This window comes from Wyeomyia smithii, chromosome 1 (assembly GCF_029784165.1).
Source record: "Wyeomyia smithii strain HCP4-BCI-WySm-NY-G18 chromosome 1, ASM2978416v1, whole genome shotgun sequence".
Taxonomy (NCBI): domain Eukaryota; kingdom Metazoa; phylum Arthropoda; class Insecta; order Diptera; family Culicidae; genus Wyeomyia; species Wyeomyia smithii.
This window is the reverse complement of record NC_073694.1, coordinates 148,439,683-148,466,857: the sequence shown is the minus strand read 5'-3', so window position 1 is coordinate 148,466,857 and position 27,175 is coordinate 148,439,683. Positions and strand designations below refer to the sequence as shown.

Sequence of the window (27,175 nt, the reverse complement as noted above, 5' to 3'; positions counted from 1 at the left end):
TTTACTCTTTTTTGCAGTACCTATTCATAGCTTTACTCTCCATCGGAGACATCGCCGCAAAACTGAGCTGTAAGGCTCGATCCAATCATTACTTCAAATAGAGATTACCACATCGGGAAGAAATGTTCATACCGCGAACAACATCGTCAACCAGCGCGCTTGCTACACCCTTGAACTTGACTCTCACCCGTGCGGCGTTGCTGACTAGCCGCTTCGACTCGTTAACCGGAGGTTGTTCTTCATGAAACGATCGAGCGCACTCACATGCGCACACGCGGAAAGTGGTTGGCTTTTTTCAAGGTTAAAGCTTCACTGCTGCTGGCTCTGTTGCAAGAAATCTTTGAGAGCTGTGCCCGGAAAGGAACTGGTTTTGCGACGAGGCACCTTTGTTAACAAAGTTCGGGGTCTGACGGGGACAAAGATGCACATTCCTCAAAATTTACATCAGCGCAGCGTTAGTTTTTTTGCTTTTAAGTTTGGGGTTTTTTACGAATGATTTCAACCAGAAGTAAAGAGAAGCTCAATCACTGAAAATAGTCGTGGCTTTGGAGCTTTATTCTGTTCTTTATTCATTTTGGCAGGTTTGATGATCGTTTTTTTTTTTTTTTTTTAAGGGGGGATTTGTTAGTAGCTTAAGTATTTATGATAAATATTAGTAAATAATGAGTATGTGTGTCCAATCACAAATGGTGACTTCTCAACACTGTTAGAAATTTGTAATTTTAATTGTTAGGATTTGTTTGCTTTCGCAATTAGGACTTATCATTCGTAGGGATTTAAACCTACTTGTCAGAAAAGGGGAAGTAAACTTACAACTAACTTAATTGCTAACTTATTGGCTATAAAGAGAGCTTATCGTAGCAATTGAGGATTGCAACGATTTTTGTCGAAAATTGTTAATAATTTTATTTGACATAGCTTCTAATGGTTCAACACCAGTAAGTCTATGTAATTCGAGTGTACCAAACCAAGGAGGACGCTTCAAAATCATTTTCAGAATTTTATTCTGAATCCTTTGGAGCGTTTTCTTCCTTGTTGAACAGCAACTTGACCAGATCGGTACAGCATAAAGCATTGCTGGTCTAAAAATTTGTTTGTAAATCAAAAGTTTGTTCTTTAAACAAAGTTTAGAATTCCTGTTAATGAGAGGATATAAACATCTCGTATATTTGATGCACTTGGCTTGTATACTCTCAATGTGCTCTTTGAAAATAAGTTTTTTATCATAAATTAGTCCCAAGTACTTAACCTTGTCGGACCAACTTAAAATAACCCCATTCATCTTGACAACGTGATTATTGTTTGGCTTGAGGAAAGAAGCCCTAGGCTTGTGCGGAAAAATTATCATTTGAGTTTTAGAAGCATTGGGAGAGATTTTCCACTTTTGCAAGTAGGAAGAAAAAATATCTAAACTTTTCTGCAATCGACTGCATATGACACGAAGACTTTTTCCTTTTACGGAAATGCTTGTGTCATCGCAGAACAATGACTTTGTGCATCCTGGAGGCAAATCAGGAAGATCTGAAGTGAATATGTTGTACAGGACTGGACCCAAGACTGAACCTTGAGGCACACCTGCTCTGACAGGAAATCTATCAGATTTTGAATTCTGATAGACAACCTGCAGAGTTCGATCAGTAAGATAATTTTTTAAAATTTTGATTAGGAAAATTGGAAAATTAAAAGTTTGCAATTTCGCAATCAAACCTTTATGCCAAACACTGTCGAATGCTTTTTCTATGTCTAAAAGAGCAGCTCCAGTGGAATAACCTTCAGATTTGTTAGCTCGTATCATATTAGTAACTCTGAGCAATTGATGAGTTGTGGAATGCCCATGGCGAAATCCAAACTGTTCATTTGCAAAAATTGAATTTTCGTTGATGTGTGACATCATTCTGTTAAGAATAACTCTCTCAAACAGTTTACTTATTGAAGAAAGCAAACTGATTGGTCGATAACTTGAAACTTCAGCTGGGTTCTTATCTGGTTTTAAAATGGGAGTAATTTTTGCATTTTTCCATAATTTGGGAAAATATGCAATTTTGAAGCAGCAATTGAAAATTTTCACCAAAAAATCCATTGTGCTCTCAGGGAGATGTTTGATTAGTATATTAAAGATTCCATCGTCACCAGGTGCTTTCATATTTTTGAAATTTTTAATAATTGATTTAATCTCATTCAAGTTAGTTTCAATTATTTCTGCAGGTAAAAAATTCTGGGAAGAAATTAAATCAAATTGACGTGTGACTTCATTTTCAATTGGACTCACAAAATTCAAATTTGAGTTATGAACACTCTCAAACTGCTGAGCAAGTCTTTGAGCCTTTTGTTCATTGGATACAAGAAAACGTTCACCATCTTTTAAAACTGGAACAGGCTTTGAAGGTTTCTTAAGAATCTTCGACAGCTTCCAAAATGGTTTTGAATATGGTTTGAATTTTTCAACTTTAGTCTCAAAATTTTGATTTCTCAGAAGAGTAAATCTATGTTTAATCTCTTTCTGTAAATCTTTATAAATAGTTTTAAAAACAGGGTCACGAGAACGTTGATATTGACGTCTGCGGACATTTTTCAAACGAATTAGAAGTTGAAGATTTTCGTCAATTATTGGTGAATCAAATTTCACTTGAGCCTTTGGAACAGAATAATTCCTGGCATCAACAATTGCACATTTTAATGCTTCCAAAGCGGAATCAATATTCACTTCGTTTTGCAAATCAAGCTCATTATTGAAATTTCTCTCAATATAATTTTTGTATCTTTCCCAATTAGCTTTGTTATAATTAAAAACAGAGCTCATAGGGTTTAAAACTGATTCATGTGATAAAGAAAAAGTTATTGGAAGATGGTCAGAATCAAAGTCAGCATGTGTGATCAAATCACTACATACATGACTTTGATCTGTCAGCACCAAATCAATTGTTGAAGGGTTTCTTACAGAAGAAAAGCATGTAGGACTATTCGGAGACAAAATAGAATAGTATCCTGAAGAACAATCATTGAATAAAATTTTGCCATTGGAATTACTTTGAGAATTATTCCATGAACGATGTTTAGCGTTAAAATCGCCGATTATGAAAAATTTCGAACGATTTCTGGTGAGTTTTTGTAAATCACCTTTAAAATAATTTTTGAGCTCGCGTGTGCATTGAAATGGTAAATATGCTGCGGCAATAAATAAAATCCCAAGTTCAGTTTGAACTTCAATTCCCAAAGTTTCAATAACTTTCGTCTCAAGATGGGGAAGAGCACGATGTTTGATTCGGCGATGAATAACAATTGCAACTCCACCGCCGGAACCCTGAATCCTATCATATCTATGAACCACGTAATTGGGATCATATTTTAATTTTATGTTAGGTTTCAAAAATGTTTCAGTAATAATTGCAATATGCACATTATTTACTGTTAAAAAATTAAAAAGCTCATTCTCATTGGCCTTCAATGAGCGAGCATTCCAATTTAATATTTTAATTGTTTTATTTAAAATCATTGCTAAATTTTAAATTAGAAACAATTTTAATAGTAAAATTTGTGCCTATTTGAATGGCTTCAAACATTGATTTTGCCTGCAACATGGCGTTCATAAGATCGAACATTGCCTGTTGCAAAAAAGAAAGTTTACCTGCCGTAATAGGCCCCAGGCAGTTGACATTAGAAAAAATATTTTCGGCAGCAATATTAGCTGGAGTAATAGGTGTACAATTATTTTCTAGCGTGTTTTGCTTACCCATATTAACGGTCATTTTCGAACTACCAACACTAGGCGGTATAATGTTCGAACTACCTGTAACCTGTGCATAAGTTAAACGGGTATGCAAAGGAGTAGGTAAACTATGCGTCAATGGTACGCTTGGAGAATTTTGTTTTGAAGTTGGTTTTAATTGAGAAATTGAATTTTGTTTACCTTGCCTTGCCTTAACAATTGCTAAACGGACTGGGCATTGATAAAAATTTGACATATGGTTGCCGTTACAATTCGCACAGCGAAAATTTTTACTCTCTTTCACAGGACATGTGTCCTTTTTGTGAGAAGAGTCTCCACAATTAAGACATTTTTGGTCCATGTTGCAGAATTTGGAACCATGGCCATAACGTTGGCAAGTACGGCATTGGGTGATATGCTTTTCACCTCCGCCATACTTCCTATAAATTTCCCACTTTACACGCACATTATACAAAGCATGTGCTTTTTCAAAAAATTTTAAGTTGTTAACCTCATTGCGGTTAAAATGAATTAAATAATTAACAAGGGAAATTCCAGTTCTCTGACTGTTTTCGCCTCGTGATTTTTGTTTCATTAGAATTACTTGGGTAGGGGCTATGCCAAGTAATTCTGTTAAAGTAAGTTTGATCTCATCAACGGTTTGATCGTTGGTGAGACCTTTCAAGACAACCTTGAACGGCTTGGCGTTCTTGGTGTCATATGTAAAAAATTTGTACATCTTGTCAGTTAAATACTGAACAAGACGATCACGACCCTTTACTGAGTCGGCTAATAAGCGGCATTCACCTCTACGGCCAATTTGATAGGTAACTTTAACGTCAGAAACAAACGTTGAAAGTTCCTTTTTGAATATATTAAATTCAGAAGAAATAGTTACCACAATAGGTGGAACTTTCTCCTTTTTTAAAAATTTTATATTTTGTATAGTTTCATTATTGGTAACTTCCATTTCACCAGCTTCTTGCTCAGGCAAAATATCAAAAGGATTGTCACTACAGACACTCGATGTGTCAGAAAGAGATGCCTCTCTTTTCCTCCCCGCAGTGATGCGAGGTTTCTTTTTCCGTCCAGCCATTTCAGGTGATACGAAAAAAGTTAAAACAAATGTTAAATTCAAAAGTAGGTAGTCTTGAGAAAGACTGATGGGAAATAACTTTCAGGTAGTCTTTAAAAGACACACTGACAAAACACAAACTTTGAAGCTATAGGCAGTCAAAGACCAGTCCACAAGCAACCGAAAAAACGTCTGATCTGTAGGACAGTTCAAGACGCACTGTTTGATGATCGTTATTCTTTTTTGGTATTTGATGGTCGTTTTGGGTAGTTTTTTTCTTGTGCCACTCTTAGGTGAGATATTCATCTTCAAGGGTTGAATAATTTATGAAGTTTTTATGCGGTAAACACTGTCTTGGAAACTATCAACCACGACATCAATAACCCTATTTAACACTGACAAGCCAATTGTGCGCAACGTTTGAAAACGATTCACAGTGCAAAACAAATCCAATTATTGTCGAAAAAATTGTTGTTGCCAAAACTGAGCCCACATCCGGTTGTTGTAATTTGAACAAACACCCCTCACGCTCAAGGTTTAACTTTGACTCACACAAAGGGGGTGTTAGTGAGTTGGAGCAAGCGTAGACAGAGCACGAAAAAATAGATTTACTGCGTGGAAACGCAAAACTTCTGCCACATTGTTATGATTTAATCCAGCTGGTACATGTTAACCATTCTAATATTTTGGCGTTTTTGCTGTTAGTTTACGTGCAGGACGTAGTCGCATTGTAGGTGTTCGAAATACTATGCTTAGAACTTCCTTTGCCTCAATGTCAGAACAAATTGGTACTAGATAGATAAGCAACAGGAAATCCACACACAGTAGTTTGATGGTGAGACATCACATAATAATGTAATTTTTTAATAGCTACGAAACATGAGTAACGACTGGGTTTTGGTCGAAAAAAGCAATGCGCAATGCGATTATTACACTCAAATCTGTTTTTGTGCGAGAGATAGGGACCGCAAAAAAAAGAAACAGCACAGAAAAAGGGTTTTGAAAAAACGGGCAACCATTTAAATTTGTCATTTCTGATCTGGCTGTAACTAAATTATTGTCAAATGTAAAAAACAATAGATCAGCGTATATTGTTCAGAGCCTGACAAAGCTGTTCTCATTCTTAAAGGCTACATTCATTATCGATACAGTGGAAAGAGCCCACAAATAATTCTAAATAATTTGTAAGCCCGAGCGAAAAATTAATCTAAATTTCGTCGATGGTTTCACACATTCAACGACGCCATTTTCGACTAGTTTTGTCTGTTAGCTTTCCAAACACAGACAACACTTTCAAATTGGTTATGAAGCATTCACCATTCCGTAAGGATGTTTTCAATCACTTTAAAAATATTGTTTGCTTTTTTATATAATTCAATACTTTCGTCATTTAAGTGTTAATGAACACGTCGCTAAGTAAATTATTTGTTCACAGCTACTCTATATTTTATGTATAAATGTATAAATATCGACTTTTGGGCCTAGCGACTATTGTCTTAAGGTTTTCAACTATTTTTTGTTCGGTTTGATACGGGTTATAGTGAAATCGATGCGCTTGGATTCCAACGCTTCAAATAAAAATAAATTTATTCTTTATGGTTTTGGAAATATTTTTAGTCAGTTTTTGTACGCGTGGGATACGTACCTCGTGAAAAAACGCGAAAAAAACGCTTTAATTCGAATATCCGCTATCACAAAAGTTCACATCAATGGACAACGTAATTCTCATTCCCTAACAAAAAAAAATATCCGCTTAAAAAACGCGTTAAATTAAAAAATCCGAATAAAAAGCCGCGTTAATTAAAAAATCCGCGTAATAAAACCACGTTAATAGAAAAATCCTTTGGAAGTGAACCAGCTTTAGAAAAAAAAACCGAGACGCTCTACCAGTTTTTAAAATTGTCCTCTTCGACGGTCATTCCAGATTTTTAGGAGGGCGAGAGGTTTCTTTTTACTAAGTCATTTACTAAATAACACTTAGACATTTTGGTTCCGAACCCACGTTAATTCGAAAATTCATAATTTTTTTTTTTTTGAGTTAGCGCGGTATCGCGTAATTGAGGTCGATTTGTGGCTTCAGTGCATCATTACGATTCCGAAAATTCCCATGCTGGGTAGTTTTTAATTGCTTTCGGCTGTTTTTTTCTGAAACCGGAAGTCGCCATCTCGGATTTCAGAATGGTATTTGGAGAATATTCGTGGCCTTTGAGTCTCATTCTGGTTCCATAACACCCATATTGGGTGGTATTCGGTCATGTTCAGCTGGTTTACAGAAACCAGAAGTTTCCATATTAAATTAAAAAATGGCGTCTGGAGGGGAATTTTGAAATTTCTGTTTAAATAGTCTGGGAGACCACCCTCCTTCCAGAGTACGGAGAAGTGCCAAACCACCATAGAAATTTATGTTCGATTTGTATAAGAGCCCTTCCTTTGAGAAGAGAGAGGAGTGTCGAACCACTACTAAAATATTTTTTTGCTCCCGAAAACCTCCACATGCCAAATTTGGTTCCACTTACTTTATTAATCTTGGAGTTGTAAATGAATTTGTGTTCCATTTGTATGAGAGCCCTCTATTTCAGAAGAGGGAGGTGTCTCGAATCACCATGGAAATATTTTTTGGTTCTAAAAACTTAGTTCTCGAGATGTGAAGAAATTTGTGTTTTATTTGTATGGCAGCCATCTCTTCCACAAGAGGGAGGGTGCCGAACCACCATGGAAATATTTTTTGTTTTGAAAACATGTACATGCCAAATTTGGTTCCATTTACTTGATTAGTTCTCGATATGGGCAGACATTTGTGTTTCATTTGTATGAGATCCCTCCCTTACGGAAGAAGGAGGGGTGTCCAACCAGCATGGCTTTTTTTTGGAAAATATATCACATATCCCGGCAGAGTCCTCCGGAAGAGGCTCAGCAATTTGTTACCCCCAAAAACATTCATATGCAAAATTTGGTTGTATTTGCTTGATTGGTTCTCAAGTTGGCGAAATTTGGGTTTCATTTGTATGGGACTCCTCCATTCCAGAAGAGGAAGGAGTGTCGAAACACCATGGAAATATTTTTCGGCTTTTAAAACTTTTATAGGCTTGGTTCCATTTACTTGGTTAGTTCTCAAGATGTGAAGAAACTTGTTTTTCATTTGTGTGGCAGCTCTCCCTTACGGAATAGGGCGGAGTATGGAACCACTGTGGACATATTTGTTACCCCTGGAACCTAGAATTCGCATGCCAAATTTGGTTGTATTTGCTTAATTGGTGCTGTGGTGCTGTGCAAAATTTGTGTTTCATTTGTATGGGACCCCTCCCTTTTATAGATAGGGGTCTCGAACTATCTTAGTAACCTTCCCGGCCCTTTAAAACCCTATATACAAAATTTCCCGCCGATCGGTGCAGTAGTTTCCGAGCCTATATGGAACAGACAGTCAGACAGGAGGACTGCATTTTTATATGTTTAGATAGATTGGCGATGGAACATTAGGCAGTGTTATCATTGTCATAAAAATCTTTACTTTCAAGACATCAGCTTTAAAAAGGTTTTGCGTTGCTTATGTTTTATTTTCGTGCAAATCATAAAGCGTCAATCAGATCACAAAAAATGCGACAGAAGGGCAAACTACATCGTTCGGTTGATCAATCCAGATTTGCAGTTGTGTACTGCATATCTTAATAATTGAAAACCATTCAATCATTATTGATCCATTTTACATTCAAATATCAAGTTCTGATGAAAAAACTAATCTAATTCTTAGTTGATTTCGATGTACGTCCAAAAAGTCAGTCGTCGTATGTTCGAATCTCAGCTAGGAGAAACTGTTATTTGAATTTAAACATAGTACTGCCTTAGCCCCGCAATCATTATTTACGCTCTAATTCCGGATGAGAAAAGGAAGCACGAAGGACGCTCATTTCAAGATGGCTTGACAAAGTTTTTTTTTTTTAATTCTTTTAGCACCAATATTTAGTGGTTAATTTGTGGTTTCGAAATCCAATTTGTGGTAATTTGTGGTTGAGTAATTTCTGAGAAATTTTCAGAAAACTGAGTCAAGCCATCTCTGAAAAAGATTTCGCTTCAAATGAATCGGACAACGATGATATATACATCAATCGAAAGCTCTTAATTTGTGGTTCACGAAAATTTAGTTTTTGTAGGCATACTTCATAAAAAATAAGTAAAAAACTATTATTTAAATTTTTGAACATTGTTTACCTCTTGTTGTCAACACCGATCGTACGCGGCGCTGGTAGACCATCAAGATGATTTTTTCTCAGAAAGCTTTCGTGTAGCGATGAGAATGGTGAAACTAGAGATACTCAGAGGGAGAGATATGCGGTGAGCCAAACGAACCGTCAAAATTGGAGCCAAACGAACAAGAAAGGTAACACCACATTGAGAGGTATTGCAATCAGGTACAAAAAAGAACGTGTTCATTTCTATACGATTTTTTGTTCTATTGCCAATGAATGAGTGATTTTTACCCGGAGTTCAACAAACCTTGTGTATAGGTAACAAAATAAGTGAAGGTGTATAAAATTAAACATAAGCATAAAATATATCACCTTAACAGTTTTTGCGAAGCACTTCACTATTCTTAAGGACTTTCACCGTCACCACCGATTATACAAGTCGAATGTTAGTCAACATTGCGCTTTGAGAAGAGATCTGGCACCTCTGACATATGAAACCCAGCTGCCGAATTGGCGATCTTTTTCACCGCGAATCTCTTCCTCTGAGTATTTCTAGGTTAAACAGTATGTAAACAGCAGGGATACTATATGTGCAGATTTGCTGCGGAATGCAAATGTTGATCAATTAGCAGATATTTGTAGTTGACAAGCCTCCGTGTGTTTTACGTAAATTTCCTCAAAATAAGTGAAGTTTTACGTAGACATGCGAGCGTAATTTTCTCGATCTTCGGTCGAACCATTTCCGGAAATGTAGTTTTGCCGTGTACCGATTGTTTGAAAAAAAAAAACCTAAATTAATACACCTTGGGATGTGATCTGGTCTTTCTCATACAAAATCTATTATATGTTAAAATCTATTAGCACATACGTTTTAACTCTTGGAATAAATTACAGCCTGATAATAATAAAGAACAATTTTTTGTTTCGATAAATATAATAATATTTTTGTAACCAACTACGCAACTGTATTCGACTGTTGGGTATTTTAGACACCGGAATGATGCCTGAAGATCGGGAATGGGCCTTAGAACTGTAGGGAACGGTTGAAACGCATGGTAAATGCCCAAAGGTGTGAGTCCTGACTAGAATTAAAATTCGATATTTTCTCGTCTCAGGAATATGCTACTACAACTACCCCCTGAATAATAAAACAAAAAAGCTTTCAACGGCAGCGACAACTGTATGCCGTATACAGTAAGGTCGCTTTTTACGCGGTTTTTTACGCGGGTTGCTTTCCTCCATTACTCAAAAACGGTACAAGCTATCGACCTCGTTTCAATCACGTTTTCCGTTTCAGGCCACGAGTGATCATATATCAGATTTAAAAAAAAAACCCAATTTTTGGTGTAAAAGCTCAAAATTTAAAATATTGAATTTTAGGCTCTAGATCATATTCAAACGAGGTTTTAACGTTTTAGGACGGTTTTCTTTGTTATATTTGCAACTCAAAAAAGTCGTTTTTTACGCGGACCCATACAAATTTGGAACGCATCCCTCGCGTAAAAAACGACCTTAGTGTATATGAACGACTGTCGATATGTTCTAGATAACCCACTAGCACTAACATCGGCAGGTGCCAGTACTATGCTCAACAAACGCCGCGTACGGTCGGTGTGGACAACAAGAGGTAAACAATGTTCAAAAATTTAAATAATAGTTTTTTACTTATTTTAATATGAACTATGCCTACAAAAACTACATTTTCGTGAACCCCAAATTAAGAGCTTTCGATTGATGTATATATCATCGTTGTCCGATTCATTTGAAGCGGAATCATTTTCAGAGATGGCTTGACTCAGTTTTCTGAAAATTTCTCAGAAATTACTCAACCACAAAATACCACAAATTGGATTTCGAAACCACAAATTAACCACTAAATATTGGTGCTAAAAGAATTTAAAAAAAATACTTTGTCAAGCCATCTTGAAATGAGCACGAAGGACGACAAAAAAATTTAAACACGAAAGCCTTGTTAACGTTAAACTAAGCGTTTTATTTTATTTTAGATTTGAATATCACACTCTTCTCAAAATAATTGCTTCAGTTTTACTTTTCAATATTATTCATCAAAATTTCTTGAATAAAAAAAACTGAAGCTGAGATCCTATACTGGAAAAAGGTAGCCCTTATCCAATGTTAGTCTAGATCGATTTTTGAAAAAAAAACTAAGTGGCTAGGCTTAGAAAGGTTCATACACCCACCAAGTTTTATTAAATACGAGAGGGTTCAGTCAAGCTTGCGCGAAAAGCGTCATTTGCTTATGCTTTAGAAAAAATAGCTTGTGTCAGTTCCTAGCGCAGTTTCCACGGCCTTATAAAGGGATTAAATGCAACCCTACAAACAATCTTTGGAATAAACATGAAAAGCTTTATGTAGCGTTGCAACAACTCTTGAACGCTGGAAGGTTGAAAGCATGGTTGTAAAAGTAGCGCGCCGGTTATCATGATTATTAACAACCATAAATGATCAAAATGAAAACCTATCTCAATCGCACATGCACATACTCTGCTTGCTATCGTACACAAAAGCTCAGACGATGCGTTTCATTATGCGATCCACTGCCACTCCAGAAATGTAAGTAAATTTAGCAGAATTTATTTACTCAAGCCCTTGAGTGAGTGCACTGTGCTCCCGTAATGCCATCGGTAGGTTGGTCCCGAGTCGGTATGAGAGAGCGAAAAGGGCAACCTTCGACCGTCGGCAGCACCCGGAGCTTGCACAAGGGTGACATTGTTATTGTTAAACTTGTCGTTGTGCTTGTGTTGCATCCACAGTCGTCCGATGGATGGATCGTTCAGACTTCGCTTCGTACGGTGGGTAACTTATTTATTGTTCAATTGACTTTAATAAACTATGACGGGAGTACTGCCGTCTGTCAACTGGCATCGGCATTTCAGCGCAGCACAATCACACAGCCGGACCTCCGAATGTAGAGGAAGAGAGACATTGGTTTGACGGGTTTGTCCCGCATTGTCGAGCGCCGAATGGAACGAACGCCGGATTGTGAGTGTATGTTAATTAAGGCAATTGATTGTGATCGCTTTCCTGTGAGCCAAAGCTCGCATCATTCAGGGCTGCTTGGTCCGAGAAATGGCCTCACGATGTTTGATGAATAGAGGAGATCACTCGTTCGAATATACCGAGAAACAATCGTTACCTACAACAGGAGATAAAGGTGCCAGTTATGAATATTGAAACCATGGTAATTTTTTTTCTGTTCGAGATCAGTAGTTTGGTGAATTTGGTTGCATATGCAATTTATGTAGATTTGTGACGAAGAGGAAATCAAGGACAGAAACAATTTGTTCTCAGTGATATTACCATTTGAATGTTTGAGTTATTCAGTCAGTCAGTGAAAGTCAATGTCATCGAAATGTCATCAGTAAGGTTGAAGCCCGACACACGCATGAATAAGGGTCACCTTAACTTATTAGCGCTTACCCAAATTTAGGAAAATTTGCACATATATGTGCCGATGCGGTGGGACAATTCAGAAGCGTGTGTTGGTGAAGCGCGAAAAAAACTAACACATCGATTGCTGGTTTGTTGTGCGGTTGTTGTTGTTGTTGTTACTTCTGTGCCTTTAGCCAACCTAATAACGCAAGCGTAGTTCGCACCTATATTCCGCCAAAGAGTTCAATGACCTTTGTTCTAGTGGGATTGCACTTGTTTTCGTTTTCTTGCTCTTCGAAAAGAACGCTCTCTCCCTCTTAATTTTTTTTCTTTCTTTTATAACACGAATTATCGCATCAAATAACTATCACGCACTATCAGAACTAACTTTCAACAAATATTTTCGAGAACATGAACTCATAGGTGGTGTGCATCTGTTTCTTTATCGATAAAACAGAACCAACCTTTGCTCCAGTCTAATCGTCGCAAACGCACTCTTTCAAATCCTACGCTCTCGATTTTCTTTACTATACTTCTTTTCTCTCCGCTATCAGAACTTTCTCTCTTTCTTCACTAAAGACAACAACACTTTTCCTTTCAGATGAAATTTCCTTTTCCCTTCAACCAGCAAAAGGACCGAGGGTATTTACGAAGAAAAAGCTTCACTTTCAACACTTGCTCTTCCTTCTCCTAACCTATCTTTTCGTTTCTCTCCCTTTTTCTCTCTTTGTCCTGAGATATGAGCCGATATGTGTAGTACTTAGCTCTGTCGTGTGAAAGGACCAAATTTTAGGGCACGCACGCAACTCTGCGGGAAGTGGACTCTCGCTTCCGAAGGCACACTTAGAACTGCTGGAAGTAGAAGAAAAAATTGGACAACATTGGAACATCGGCGGAAAAGAACCTAACAAGACGGGAGGAAAGTGTTGTGAGGCTTGATGGAGATGATGATAATGATGGTGATGATGCTGTTGGTAATCATGATGGTGCTACTGCTGCCGCCATGAAAATGGACATAGAAGAGAGGGAGGAAGCATAAAGACGGCCTGCATGACGGTGGTATTTTTTTCTTTTTTATTTGGGAATTCAATTCGAAAAACCTGAGCGCCATACAGGCAGACAAGCTGCAACTGTAAGCGGGGTAAGCGAGAGAAAGAAGAGATTGCAAAGCGGTAGAGTCTAAAAATGCATTACTCATATATACAAGGATAAAATTACACATATATACATACAAGACTAAACAACACGCTGAAGAAAGAATAACATGTATCTGGAACAGTGAAATGGGTAGAGAAAAAAAGAGGTAAAGAACAACGGATTCGCGCACAGGTGGTTACGCAGAGGTCAGCGTTACGTAAGTGTGAGTGCGTAAACTGACTCCCTTGAAGAGCAGGCATGGAGAGAAGATGCAAAATGATGAACCTTGAGGTAAATACACAAACAAGACGCGAGATAAGTCAAGGTTAGGAAAGCGCTTTTGCCGTTTTTGTTACCGCCAACCAGCGGAGACACGGTCTTCGACATAGAGGAAAAAGCAGAGAGAATAAGACAAGTTGGAAAGGGTATACAAAAGGAAGAGAAAAGGTGATATTTAAAAAGGCTAGAAAGAGAGAAAAAGAGAGTTGAAGATTGAAAAGAATATGCTAACACATGTGAAGTAATTAGGTAAATACAACATGTAAATTAGGTGCATTACTTTGGGATTTTATTAGTCCACTTTATCTTATATAAATATTAAAGCAAAGATATAGAACATAGTGCAAACTTTTCAGAATAAACAATGGAAAAAAAAATCTACTTATATCAACCACTAAACTAAAAGTTTACCTTTATGATTCGACCTTAATTAGTAAGAGCATAAAAAACCCAACTTGTGTTCTCATCGTGTTAGAACAGAGTTATAAATACGTTGCAGAACATCATACTTTACAGACATACAAGCAATTTAAAAACAATGTTCTACACTTTTATTACATTTTGGGCAAATCATAGAGTACACAATTGAAAATGAAGCTTATACAGGAAAATTACCAAGAAATTCTGAAGTTAGTCACCGGAGAAAAAACTTCACATTAGAAATACGACCTCACCCCCAAATGAATGAATTGAAACATTTCACCGTTTGTGAAAATATGTGTTCAATCACCCCGTACGATTTGTTCAACATTGAAAACCAGGAAACCTTAGTTCCGATCTTCGATTAGTAGCATACACATCATCGTGACGTTTATTGTCCGATACCTGCATTTTCAAGAGCACCCGTTTCGAAATATTCCATATATGGATAAAGACAAGAACAACAATCACGGACTCAATGAATTCCAGTTCATTCACTTCGCAACAGTAAAAAAAACCGTCAAGAGATTGAGATTGTAAGGAGTAAATTATACTTTTATTTGTCTTTGTTGTAATTTTGTAAGTTAGTCGCTTATCATTTTCAATGTGCGGAAGCCCAATTTGATATTTAAAATATCAAATATTCCTATCTTTTTCAGTTTTTAGGAATATTTTAGAAAATTAATTCATAAGTTATGAAAAATTTTAATTCTCGATAAGTTTAAATTTCTCTGTTATTTCATTATTTTTATTAGGCCTTTTAACAAACCTTTTAGTTATTTTGGACTTGATTCAAAATTAGTTTGCACTTTTGGAATTGATTTGTAAGAGGCTTGATTTTATTGTAAAATATTTGTAATTTTTTTATAGTTATAGTTTGATTTCGGTATCAATTCAAGATCTTTTTTTTTTTTGGTTCGTCGACAATTTCGAGCATGATTCGTGATAACTTTCTCTAGTTAATTATTGTAACGCACCTAATGATAAACGATTACCTTCTTTACTCTGATTTTCTACTTTTTTGTAGTGTTTTGATTTTTAGAAGCGTTTTGCAACAGTTCAATCAAAGATCAATTTGAAAGTTTCTAGAAGTTTTTTAAAATCCCTTCACAACCTTTACAAATGGAAAACCGACTTGCATACTGAGTACACTAAGGTCGCTTTTTACGCGGATTCCGGAATTTACGCGGATTCCGGAATTTATGCGGTTTTTTTACGCGGATTCAGGAATTTACGCGGTTTATTTTACGCGGATTCCGGAATTTACGCGGTATTTTTTTTTGCCCGGATTTCGGTTCCCCTTCACTCGGAATGCAAAATTAACGATGGTTTTTATACGCGAATTCCGGATTTTACGCGGTTTTTTACGCGGATTCCGGAATTTACGCGGTTTTTTTTACGCGGATTCCGGAATTTACGCGGACTCCGGAATTTACGCGGTTTTTTTTACGCGGCACGTATCCCCCGCGTAAAAAGCGACTTTAGTGTATTATTAATATTTCACCATATAATGGTCACGTAATATGGTAATATTTCATTCATTCATTCTTTTTTTTTATATTTTAAAGTTGCAATAAAATACACATTCGGTAAGTTTCATCGTGACTTTTAAACAAAAAATATATCTGCTAGTTGTAGTTCCGAAGAGATCAAAAGGTTATTTCAATCTTGGAAAAACATACTTTATTCTCACTTTGAGTGAATTATCAGAAGGAAAATGTTTGTGGTAAGAAATTTCTCCAAATCAAACAGGTATCATTAACATGAACAACGGCTAACAGGTTGTTTCATTTGGTTATCGCAAAAAATATTCGTGGAACATTTCAAGCAAAATTGTTATTATTATTATTCGTGTACAATTTTGTCCTAATTTGTCTATCGATCCACATGGCTAATTTTTCGAAAACGTGATGTTTTGTACAACACGCAGGTTTGTGTTTTTGTTGATAGCAACGCGACATTGTGTGACATTACCCAGTCTCATGAATTTCAGCACCGTGAAATGTATTTGAATAATACTTACAATCATCCCTCAGTGAATAATTCATTCCGACGACTTCCCGTCCGTCCGCTCTTTATTTTTCCACGGTCACTGTTTTGACAACTTCAGCAGTTTATCATTATTCGTGTGGAAGCAAGTGGAGAAGTTCGGTTTTCCGACAGTCGTCAGAGAGTGGATTGAATGGTGAAAAATTTGCTGACACACTGCGGCGGATTCTCCGCGCTGTCGATTGTACGGAGCACACTTGGGTTAGCTTCAAATTTTCAGCTCCAGAAAATGACGACGGTCACGTGGAACAGGTACAGTGGGGAAGAACGGGAGGTGGTAATGTTTGCTCAGTTATCGTGCCAGCTGTTACCAAGCCACGAGCTAATAACCCATCGACATACATTGTAGTTGTGACGGTGTCAATTCATGTAATTGTGTGTGCGAGCGGTAGGGAGACAGCGAGCCTCTGTGTTCAGCTTGAACTCGCGAAACAATGCCAAAAATGATTAACAATTCTGCTTCGGTCGAGCCTCTGCCGCCGCTTTTTCCACTCGCTCATTTGATGATGATGATGAATTTCCACCAGTTGGGTTGGGTGGGCTGTTGGAAAATCAAACGGGAAGAACCCAGCAGCAACGGCTGGCTGGTATGAGCAAATCAACCTGGCGTATTCGTCGACGTTCGGCGAAAGTTGTCGAGTTTGGTTTATACACATATCAAAATATGTTCAATATTTATTCAACAATATCGCACCGTCGCTTCGTTGCACAACGGGGCGATATTCGGGAATTATTACTAAGTCATTTATATACTACCATTTTCAGAATTTTTTGGTTTGTTGTTATGGCATTTCATATTGAAAACATTCTTTCTGTACTTTTACTTTATAGAAGTATTTTAAATTTAATAAAAACTATACTAAATTCTGTGAAAACAGAGAATTAAACGTGATTCTCGCACGTCAAGAGAATAAAAAAATTATATCGAAGCCCGATTTTGTCCAGTAACCAAAACAACTTTCCGCTTGGTGCTCCGCTGGATTTGCTTGAGTTGAGAGCTCTGCTCGGGTGTACAATCGTCCGGGTGTACTCTGGTTCTTTGTTCGTTCCTCCGATAAACCGCCACTGAACCTACTCTTGGAGTCCAGTCCCAAGAGCTCACTCCGTTAGGGTTAGTCGATCAGAGAGTGTGGTTGCTGCGGTTCTGCCAGTTGAAAAACCCCACCTATACTGACAGCACTGCTTCGTAAAACGAGGAAAAAAAGTTTCTGCACACTTGTGTGGCTACAGCAGGGCAGAATGAACAAAGCAGAACTCTGCGCGGATACTTCTTCGGAGTCTTGAGTTCGGATGCTTCTTCCTCGTTCAAATATTCGAAGTCAAGTTCATTGGCACTGCTGCAACCAGTCGCGGTTAAGTCGATTTCGATGGGAGGCATTTTGGCGAATTAGCACTTCCCGCGGGATGGAGTAGAACTTATCAAAAAGCTAATTAATCAAATGGGTTTCTGGAGATTTTCACATCCATCATCAGCCCATATGATGATTGATGTCTAAATTGCATGGCATCCGCGTACAAGGAAAACTTCAAAGTTGGAGACATTTGACAGCTGACTGAGTTATTCTAGGTATTCGAAATCTTACCCGCAAAAGAAACACTCATTAGCATTAGTTAAATCGCTCGGCAGCGACGCCTAAGCAGCGCAAACTGTCTAATTTACTAGCTAAATAAACAATTAGCCTATGCTGCTTGCGTTCGCTCAAATCTGTCTTCGGTGCTTCCGGCCGCACGGAAACGGAGCGAACGGTCATCAACGTCGCCAAAGCGGCCATTAATTCGTCACATAGTATAACGACAAACAATGTTGTTCATTTTGAGTTTTATCGGTACTCCTGCGCTTACGCGTACACGGGTGAGCTATAATTGTTTCAATTGGGAAATATTTTCAGACCTAATGCGTTTTGACGGCACATTCGCCACGCAAAATCACACTCCCACCAGCCGGTGACGTTTGCTCAACAGCAGCACGCGCACTTATGTTAGTGGTTTCGAGATATTGCATAGTACGTGATGAAAAAACTAAAAAATATTGAACCCTCTTTTTAAAAATCGGTTTAATCGGATGTTATTGGGTCAGGGTCAAAATGGCGATATCGTGTGAATCTACAAAATGATATAGCGAAATAGCTAGGCTTTTTTGTGATAACATCAATTTTGTACTAATACCCAGCCTGCGATACTGAGCTTCAATAAATGCGTGTCATAACTTCAGAATACATGGTAACTTTACAATGGTAACATATTTGAAGTAGACGAACAATGTTCGTCTTCCTTTTATGATGATCCTAAAAAATTCAGGACAGTCTTAGAGAGAGGTAAGACATATATTACTAAGTAACGTTCAACGGTCAAAGCATGTGCAAAAAGGTATAACGTAGAAAAGAAAGTAGAAAGAATAGATTTCTTTGCTTCAATTTTTTGCGTAATTTTTTCGTTAATCCTATAATTTTTTAGATCTTTCAATTATTTTATTCATTCTGGTTATTAAAATAAGCTTGTTTATTTGTGTACGAGTCTATAGAGCATTTGCATTTACAAAATACTGTCTGTATAGTTTTGAAAGTTCCTGTAAATTATTCGTTTAACTTTTTTCGTTTAACCAAACATATTTCTTGTAGTTGTTAGATACAGACAGCCAGGATGAAGAACCCACAATGAGGCTACTAAGGAGTCTACAGATAGGTAAATTTTCTCGAGAATCTTGAATCAAGACCATTCAACTTTATTAATGTAGTTGAATGCGCTTTTTGTAAGGTTTTTTTTTTTGACAAAGCGTTAAAAGATTTCTCACAACCCTCTATCTCCGTAAATCTTGAGATTTTCTTTTTATGGAAAAACATGATATTTGTCCAAAAACATGTTATATTTTCATCTTGGATTCAACTGAAAAAAATCATTAAGTTTTTTTTCCAAAATATAATAGTTTTTTTTAATTGATTTCGCCATGATCGAACCGGTTACTTTGTTTAGGTGATTGTTTTGTAGTTTTCATAAAACAAAAAATATTTTTTTAAATGAGCTTTTTTAGATAATTAATTTTTAATTTTTCTTTTCACTTTTTCTCAAAATGAATTTTATTTTTCAGAGTGTATATTTTTTTTGGAAAGACAAAATTAGTATCTACAACTTTGCCGAAGACGTCACACCGATAAAACAAACCGTTTTAGCATTTTTCAATAGCTTCTCAAAAATGAGTCGTGTTCCAAAATTTTTCTTTCTTTTGCCTATGGAAACGTGTATGCAAAGTTTCAGACAAATCAAAAAAGGTCGATTAAATTGGTTGCGCGCCTTTTTTTGTGGAATTGCTCACAAGTAAAATGCTAACGCCATCAGTTCCGCGTGCTCCAAAGTAAAATAAAACTAGTGATGTCATTTCTATAGATTTGTCAGCAAAAAAATTATAGCTGGTTAAGTTTCAACAGGGTGGCGAACAAGTTTTCAAGATCAAATTTCCTGATTATCCCTGACATTCTCTCAAATATAACAATAATTCCCAGGTATTTTTCAGTATTCGGCGTAAAAAAGGCAACGTAGTTCAACGCAACTCTGTTCACAGTATTCAATCGGATATGAAACCGAGCCGTCCTGAAGTAGCCTTTTATGCTCAATCAGTTTTTGCACTGGTGTTCGCAAAACAATCGCCTTTCGGTTAAAATTTTTTCCCTGAATATTTTTCAGTTTTCCCTGATATTCTCTGATTTCCCTGATCGAAAAATTAATTCTCTGACATTCCTTGATCTTCCAGGTTTTCGCCACCGCGAAATAGTCATTCCAAATCGAAAAGCATATCATATTAAACATCATGAGTGCATCCGTTTTCAAGCTGTGTTAGGTTTAATTTGAAAAAAAATGAGAAAATAAACGCTTAATTATTCACTGAATTAAAAAAGTCGTGTATTTTCCCCTAAAATTATTTTTTCATCGAAACTTGATATTTTTATCAAACCTTTGATAAAATAAGAAACGTAAGACCAGTTTTTGCTTACAAGTTTTGCTTCAAAGATTTTTTTCTAATTTCAACATTTTTAATAACAATCAAAATACAATTATGCAATATGATGTTGATGATAATGTTGAACCGTACAGCTCTTAGTTACCAACTTTTAGCATCTGTCATATTTCAATATTTTTCGTTTCATTTTTGTTTTGTTAATAATATTGATTAATAGTAATTTAGCAATTTCATCATATTACAGAACTTTTCAGACTGGTCAAAAAAGTAACTTGAATGGATAAACCAATGTAATCGATATCGCTTAAAGGGGGCATTCTCCTCATCAGTCAGAGTTGGTTTTAATTGGGAGTGAAAAAAAAAACACCACGAACAAATAGTCTTTTGCATTTATTTAAATGTAAGTTAAGACATGGGATTTGTTTTTTATTCAAGAAATAAAATATGAAACAAAATTACGGACTCATTAACAATCGACGGCACGTGCTTGATTGGCGTTCATGATTACAAAAAAACTGGTCAAGCTATTTATACAAAATTAAATTCGTTAAAGAGATAAGAGATTGAACGCCCTTAAGTTGAAGTTTGTTTCCTTTAAAAAAATTGGATGAAAAGGATTTCATGCATATTCGATTCACTCAATGCACATTGAGGGTATCGAACGTATTCGGCAGTGGTTCTAAATCGTCAGGTTTCATACAGCAATCTTATGCAAAAACCTACCGAAGAAAACCACTGTCGAAGACGTCCGATACCCTACAACTGTTTCATTTTTGAATATCGCTTGAATCGGATGTGTTATTTCGTGTTTTATATATTATTTTCCCAACTGTAAAACGTAGGAAGTTCCTACTCCTGTAGAAAGGACATGAAAGACAGTTTTATATATTTTCACAAACTTTTGAGTTTTGTTCTTTCCAATTTATAATAATGAATCTTTTCGGTTGATAGGAATAGAACCGAAATCATAGTTCGTGACTTTTGTGGCAAACTGTTTATCGTTGTCCAAAAGACTAATTTAATTCACATAAACATGTGTGTCCAGTTGCCAATTTTTATAATACACAGTAGCGCACTAAAAGAGCATGGACCTAATGATGGTAAACTTACTTCAATTTTTTACCTATACTGGCAAAAAATCTACACAAAATTTCCAGTATGCATGATGACACTGAGATCGAGAGATGAACTTGAAAAAAAAGTTTGAACACTGAATCAAACCAATCTAACAGCGGGAATGGCACAGTGGAGGTCAAATTGAGCTACACCATTTGCCCACACCAGGGGCGCGATTTGTTACGCTAAGCCGCTGAAAGCCGAACGTCAATTTGATAATGTAAACAAGGGTGTTTTAGCATCTGCCACCGCCACGATAAAACATGCTTCTAGAAACAATAAACTATGTGCCATTGGACGACGGCCGGCAGGTAATTATTTCCTTAGCACATAGAGCTCGAACGGTGGAGTTGCCAGGGTGTGAGGGGATGACTCTGTACCTTACCCCGAAACAAAACGAATGAATTCGAAATTTCGGCATGAAACCTGCCTGTTAGTGTAAACATCCACTGCCCGCGATAGCCATCGATAGTTCACCGTTGATTTACAACCCGCAGAGCAGCGCACGTAGGTTACGGTTGCGGCAGTGGAAACATGTGTCACAGGCACCACACCGATTCCTGATTCTAATGAAAGTCGCGTCCCACCGGGAACGAGGATTTGACAGCTACCTCCCGCCTATGGTGTCACAAAAAGGTGCAAGCGACAGCAGAAAAAAATGGTAATAAACGTAGCATTATCGCTTCCTCTTACGTTACCCATCGCTCCGCTCCATCATTCGCACCACGTACAGACGCACGGAGTCGCGCAGGACGACGACGCAAGCTTCGATATTTTTTAATGTGCCTTCTCTAAATATTTACTTTAATCAGCGATATTTTTTATTTACAGCGGCAACAGCCAAGCCGCACAGCAGTTAGTATGCATCAACTGCCATTCCGTTCCGTTCGTGACTACCTTCTTGCGACAAGGAGTGCGACGACTACTGGCTGGCTGGCTGAGTCGTGTACTCGTCACACACAATTATTGTAAACTTTGCCAGCGTCGGCATGCGGTGCGGTTCATGCTGAGCTCATCGAAAAATTGCAGCCTGTTGAATATGACACAGGCAGAGTCAATCGACTTCAAAAAAGGGGTAAACGCGCGTACTGGTGGTGGTTGTGGCATCAGTTTCTGAGAATTTTTTAGTTGCTTGACCGATTGCAAGAAGCGAACCGAAAGGGGACGCTAAAGTTGAATCATTGGAACAAATCGAAATTAACAACTTTTGTTATTGGGTCGGTGGTATGCAAAAACCACAGAACGAGTAATTGGGATTTTTATTTTGGAAACATCATTTTTTTTACCGGTGACATATATTTCTTGTAGGTAAACAGCAAAAGGTATACAACTTATTTCATCAGACCTTTTTTCCCGGGTAACGATGGAATGTGGTGTCACTGCAAGTTTGAATTTCGCCCAAGAACGCCCGGATGACGTACTCAACGAAGGGCGCGCAATTGATTGGCAATAACGTTCGGAAAAACTGCCTTCCGTAACATAATTGGCAACTGCAAATCAATATTACGGTAGCGGTATCAAAAAAACAGGTGAAAAAGGATGAAATATCTCATTGAAGACTTTGAGGCAAAAGAACACTCTTTTTTGAAATCATTCACAATTTAGTGTTAATTTGAATCTGAAAAATTTGCCACCGGGAGAAAATACTCAGTTTGCTTAGTTAAGTTCAAATCATAAATAGTCGATAGATCATTGGGGGGGTTTGTTCATTTCGAAAAATAATTACTGTATTAACACAACCCTAGTAACAAAATTGTTTTTTTTTAAAGTTTTATAGCGTTTAATACAGCCAAAACAGCGCTATAAAACTTCGATAAACCCAGTTTTGTTACTTGGGAAGGACTACACTTTTGCCCTGTAGCTGTTTTTTTTTTGTAATTTCCGGACTACACCAAAACTACACTTTTTCTGTCTCGGACTACACCCGAAAGCAAACACCAACAACAAAAACCAATGCTGTCAAATACCGTACGAACAAAACTGACAACTGAGTGCAGTTTCGTTTGAGTGTTCGTCCGGGACGGTGTAGCACCGTTACGACAAACAAATTCGACATAAGTGCTCGCTGTCTGTCAATAAATGGTGCCAGCAGTAAGTGCTAGTCGATTTTGACATATCTATAACGTGATGAACTAAGCTGAAACATTCGTCGGTTTCGTGCAACACTGGCAAAACTTAAAAATCATAGTTCGAAAAAAAACGCGATTTGAAATTGGCATCGAAAGTTTCATTTAAAATTTTCAAGAAAGCTCTAAATTTAGGAACTTCCCATATTTTTGGGTTCTATTATGCACATATAATGAGCACTTACACACTTTAGTTTCTCTCGGCAAACTTTCCAACAACTGATCGAGCTCGGCAAATCAGGCAATTCAGCAAATATATCGATCTACCGTAAACCAGTAAGTATTGACATTTCGTTTACCGAAGTTCGTGAAAATGTTGCCGAAAATTTGTACAACATTTCGCTGAAGTTATCGGCTGTTGAGTTCTCGGCAACAAAATCTAAGTGTGTATACAAGTTAAACCATATTTATACTAACTTCAAAAAGAAGTTTCGAGTTGTTTTTGCAAAGGCACTTCTACTCACAACTCTGGATTTACGAAATGGCATTTCGTAGGATGAGGACTATATAACACTTGGCATCGTTTGCCTTCAAAAACTCAAAAATACAACATTTTGAGTTGTGTGATATGGTAAATAAACTGCTTTAACATGATAGAGATTTTATTTTGGCATCATGACCTTTTGATTGTGTGAAAATATATGATTTTATGTCAAACAATCGTCGTTTGAGAGGAATCTTACTTTTCTCAATTCATGCAACATGGATTCGTGAAAATAAGATCGATAGTCTTCCAGCTCATGTGACTAACATTTTAATCCTGAAGTACCCCAAGGCAGCATATTAGGACCGTCAATATTCGTGTTCTTTGTGAATGATATTTGTGGCTGCATAGCTTCCGAGAATACATTGCTCGCCGACTATTTCAAAATTTTCTGCACTATATCATCAGCCTCTGACCGTGATGCTGTGCAGCGTGATTGAGATAATTTATTATATTGGTGCCTTGTAAGTGATATGGAAGTTAACGCGAACATAAACGATATGGATCATTCCGTCCCGAACGCTCGACGAAAACGGACGCATTAAGTGGTTGTCTCGCTATAAAGTCGCTACTGTGTGAAGAAGAAAAGAAGCATTGCTTACTCGGTCGTGTTTCAAAGAGTGCGAAGTGCGGTGTAAAGACAAACTGATAATCCGAAGGTCATCCTGCTATTGTGCTATAGCTGTGCCGCTGCGAAGCTGCCCGTTCCAGCACCGAAAGACTCGGTGATTGTGCTATTGAAGACAACAAAAAAGAGGTACGTGATTCTTTGCCACTGTACTGTTGCGCTAGTTTGAGCGCAATGGATGTGGATCCCTTAGCCCCCGATCCCCCGTCTCCAAACCCACCCGACCCTGTCCCTCCTGTTCACCCCCCCCCCCCCTCTGTCCCTGCTTTAGTCAATCCTCGTCCCAGGCTCTACCCAGACGGATCAACGACGGTTCTCTACATGAGGCCCAAACCAGGAGGAAAATCACTGAACACGTTACAAATCGCGAAAGATCTGACGTCACGATACAAGGTCGTGACCGAAATCGCAAAAGTCAGACCAATCCGTGTCGTGGTCAATGATCTGGATCAGGCCAACGATATAGCTCGCTCTGAGCTCTTCACACGCGAGTATCGCGTGTATGTACCTGCACGAGACGTGGAGATCGACGGTGTAATAACCGATTCGAGTCTGACTGTTGAGTGTATTCTGGGAAGCGGCGTCGGCTGCTTCAAAAAATCCACTACCGAGGCGAAAGTATTGGATGTTAAGCAATTACGGTCCATGTCGCTCGTCTCCGGTAAAAAAGTATACACTCCGTCAGACTCGTTTCGCGTTACGTTTGCCGGATCTGCACTCCCTAGCCACGTTTCTATCAACCAGGTTCGTCTGCCTGTGCGTTTGAATGTGCCCCGTGTTATGAATTGCACCAATTGCAAGCAGTTAGGCCATACAGCTGCCTACACTGCAATAAGGCACGGTGTGGCAAGTGTGGGGAGACTCATGCGGAAGATTCTTGCAGTGTAAACGCTGAAAAGTGTATTCACTGCGGGGAAAATCTGCATGAGCTTTCCGCATGCCCGGTGTACATGCAACGCAGAGATAAAATTAAACGGTCTCTTAAGGAGCGCTCAAAGCGTTCTTACGCTGAGATTCTAGAGAAGACCGTGACCACTTCTACCATAACATCGAACCCCTTTGAGCTGTTGTCTTCAGATGAAACCGACTCTGACGAACCACTAGAGGGAACTTCTTTTGCCTGTCTTGGGGTGACTAGAAAGAGAAAAAATCTTTCCTCTCCTAAGCTTCCCAGGAAAGGACCTAAGGTTTCTCAAGATGGAATGAATAATACGAACAAATCTAAAAGTGCTGCGAAAAAGCCGAAGCAAACTCCTCCTGGGCTTGCAAATTTAAAGTCCCAGAAGGAGTTCCCAGCACTTCCTGGAACATCTAAAACCCCAGTTGTTCCTTTTGCACACCCAGATAATCAAATAAACTCTGGATTGGTGAATTTTTCTATCATCGTGGACTGGATTTTTGAAAACTTCAATATACCTGATCCAATTGAAAATTTCCTCACAGTACTTCTCCCAACAGTTAGATCATTTTTGAAGCAGTTGACTGCCCAATGGCCCCTCCTTGCAGCGATTGTATCCTTCGATGCCTAATTCAACTGCGTATATGAAGGATTCTATCTCTGTCTTACAGTGGAATTGTAGAAGTATTTTACCAAAAATTGATTCACTCAAAGTTTTGATAAATAAAAACAAATGCGATGCATTTTCCCTTGTGAAACTTGGCTTACTTCAAATATTGATCTTAACTTCCATGATTTTAATATTATTCGCCTTGATCGAGACACCCCATATGGAGGAGTACTTCTAGGGACTAAAAAGTGCTATTCTTTCTATCGTATTAACCTCCCCTCGATTCCAGGCATCGAAGTTGTCGCATGTCAAATGACAATACAAGGTAAAGAGCTTTGTATTGCCTCAATATATATTCCTCCCAGAGCACAGGTTGGGCAACGGCTGATCTTTGATTAAATAGAACTACTTTCCTCGCCACGTTTGATTTTGGGAGACTTCAACTCTCATGGTGTGGCTTGGGGTTCCCCTTACAATGATACCCGCTCCTCTTTGATCTATAACCTTTGCGATGACTTCGACATGACTATTTTGAACAACGGTGAAATGACACGTATCCCGAAACCTCCAGCGCGCCCAAGCGCTTTGGATCTATCCTTATGTTCGACGTCACTACGGTTGGATTGCACATGGAAGGTAATCCTCGATCCTCACGGTAGCGACCATTTGCCTATTCTTATTTCAATTACTAACGGTTCAACTCGCATGCGACCAATTGATATTCCGTATGACCTCACACGGAATGTCGATTGGAAGTTATACGAGGAAATAATTTCAAAAACGGTCGATTCGATTCAACATCATCCACCGCTTGAAGAATACAACCTCCTCGCGGGCTTGATTCTCGACGCCGCGTTGCAAGCCCAAACGAAGAAATACCCTGGCGTAACGATCAAAGAACCGCCTCCCACTCCGTGGTGGGACAAAGAGTGCTCCGATGCCTACACCCAAAGATCCGACGCGTATCTGACCTTCCGGGATACAGACGATGCCGACGACTTTAAACGTTATTCGGAGCTTGATACCAAGTTTAAAAGCTTGACTAAGGCAAAGAAACGCGGATATTGGCGTCAGTTCGTAAACGAGACGTCGAGGGAGACATCAATTAGCACTCTTTG

At 38.0% G+C, this 27,175-nt stretch overlaps 1 protein-coding gene across 11 annotated transcripts in view; it reads right to left on the bottom strand.

Moving 5' to 3' along the window:
* LOC129727911 (polypyrimidine tract-binding protein 2) overlaps positions 1-27,175 on the bottom strand; it is a 594,233-nt gene that overhangs the window by 405,181 nt on the left and 161,877 nt on the right. For 6 of the 11 annotated variants that reach the window (XM_055686193.1, XM_055686253.1, XM_055686243.1 and 3 more), the window contains one exon: positions 12,407-13,210. The exons of 4 other annotated variants lie outside the window; for them this stretch is intronic. The gene's annotated coding sequence lies outside the window, so the exon portion shown is untranslated. The remainder of the gene's footprint in view (positions 1-12,406; positions 13,211-27,175) is intronic. One more of the 11 variants, XM_055686216.1, reaches the window with a different exon arrangement.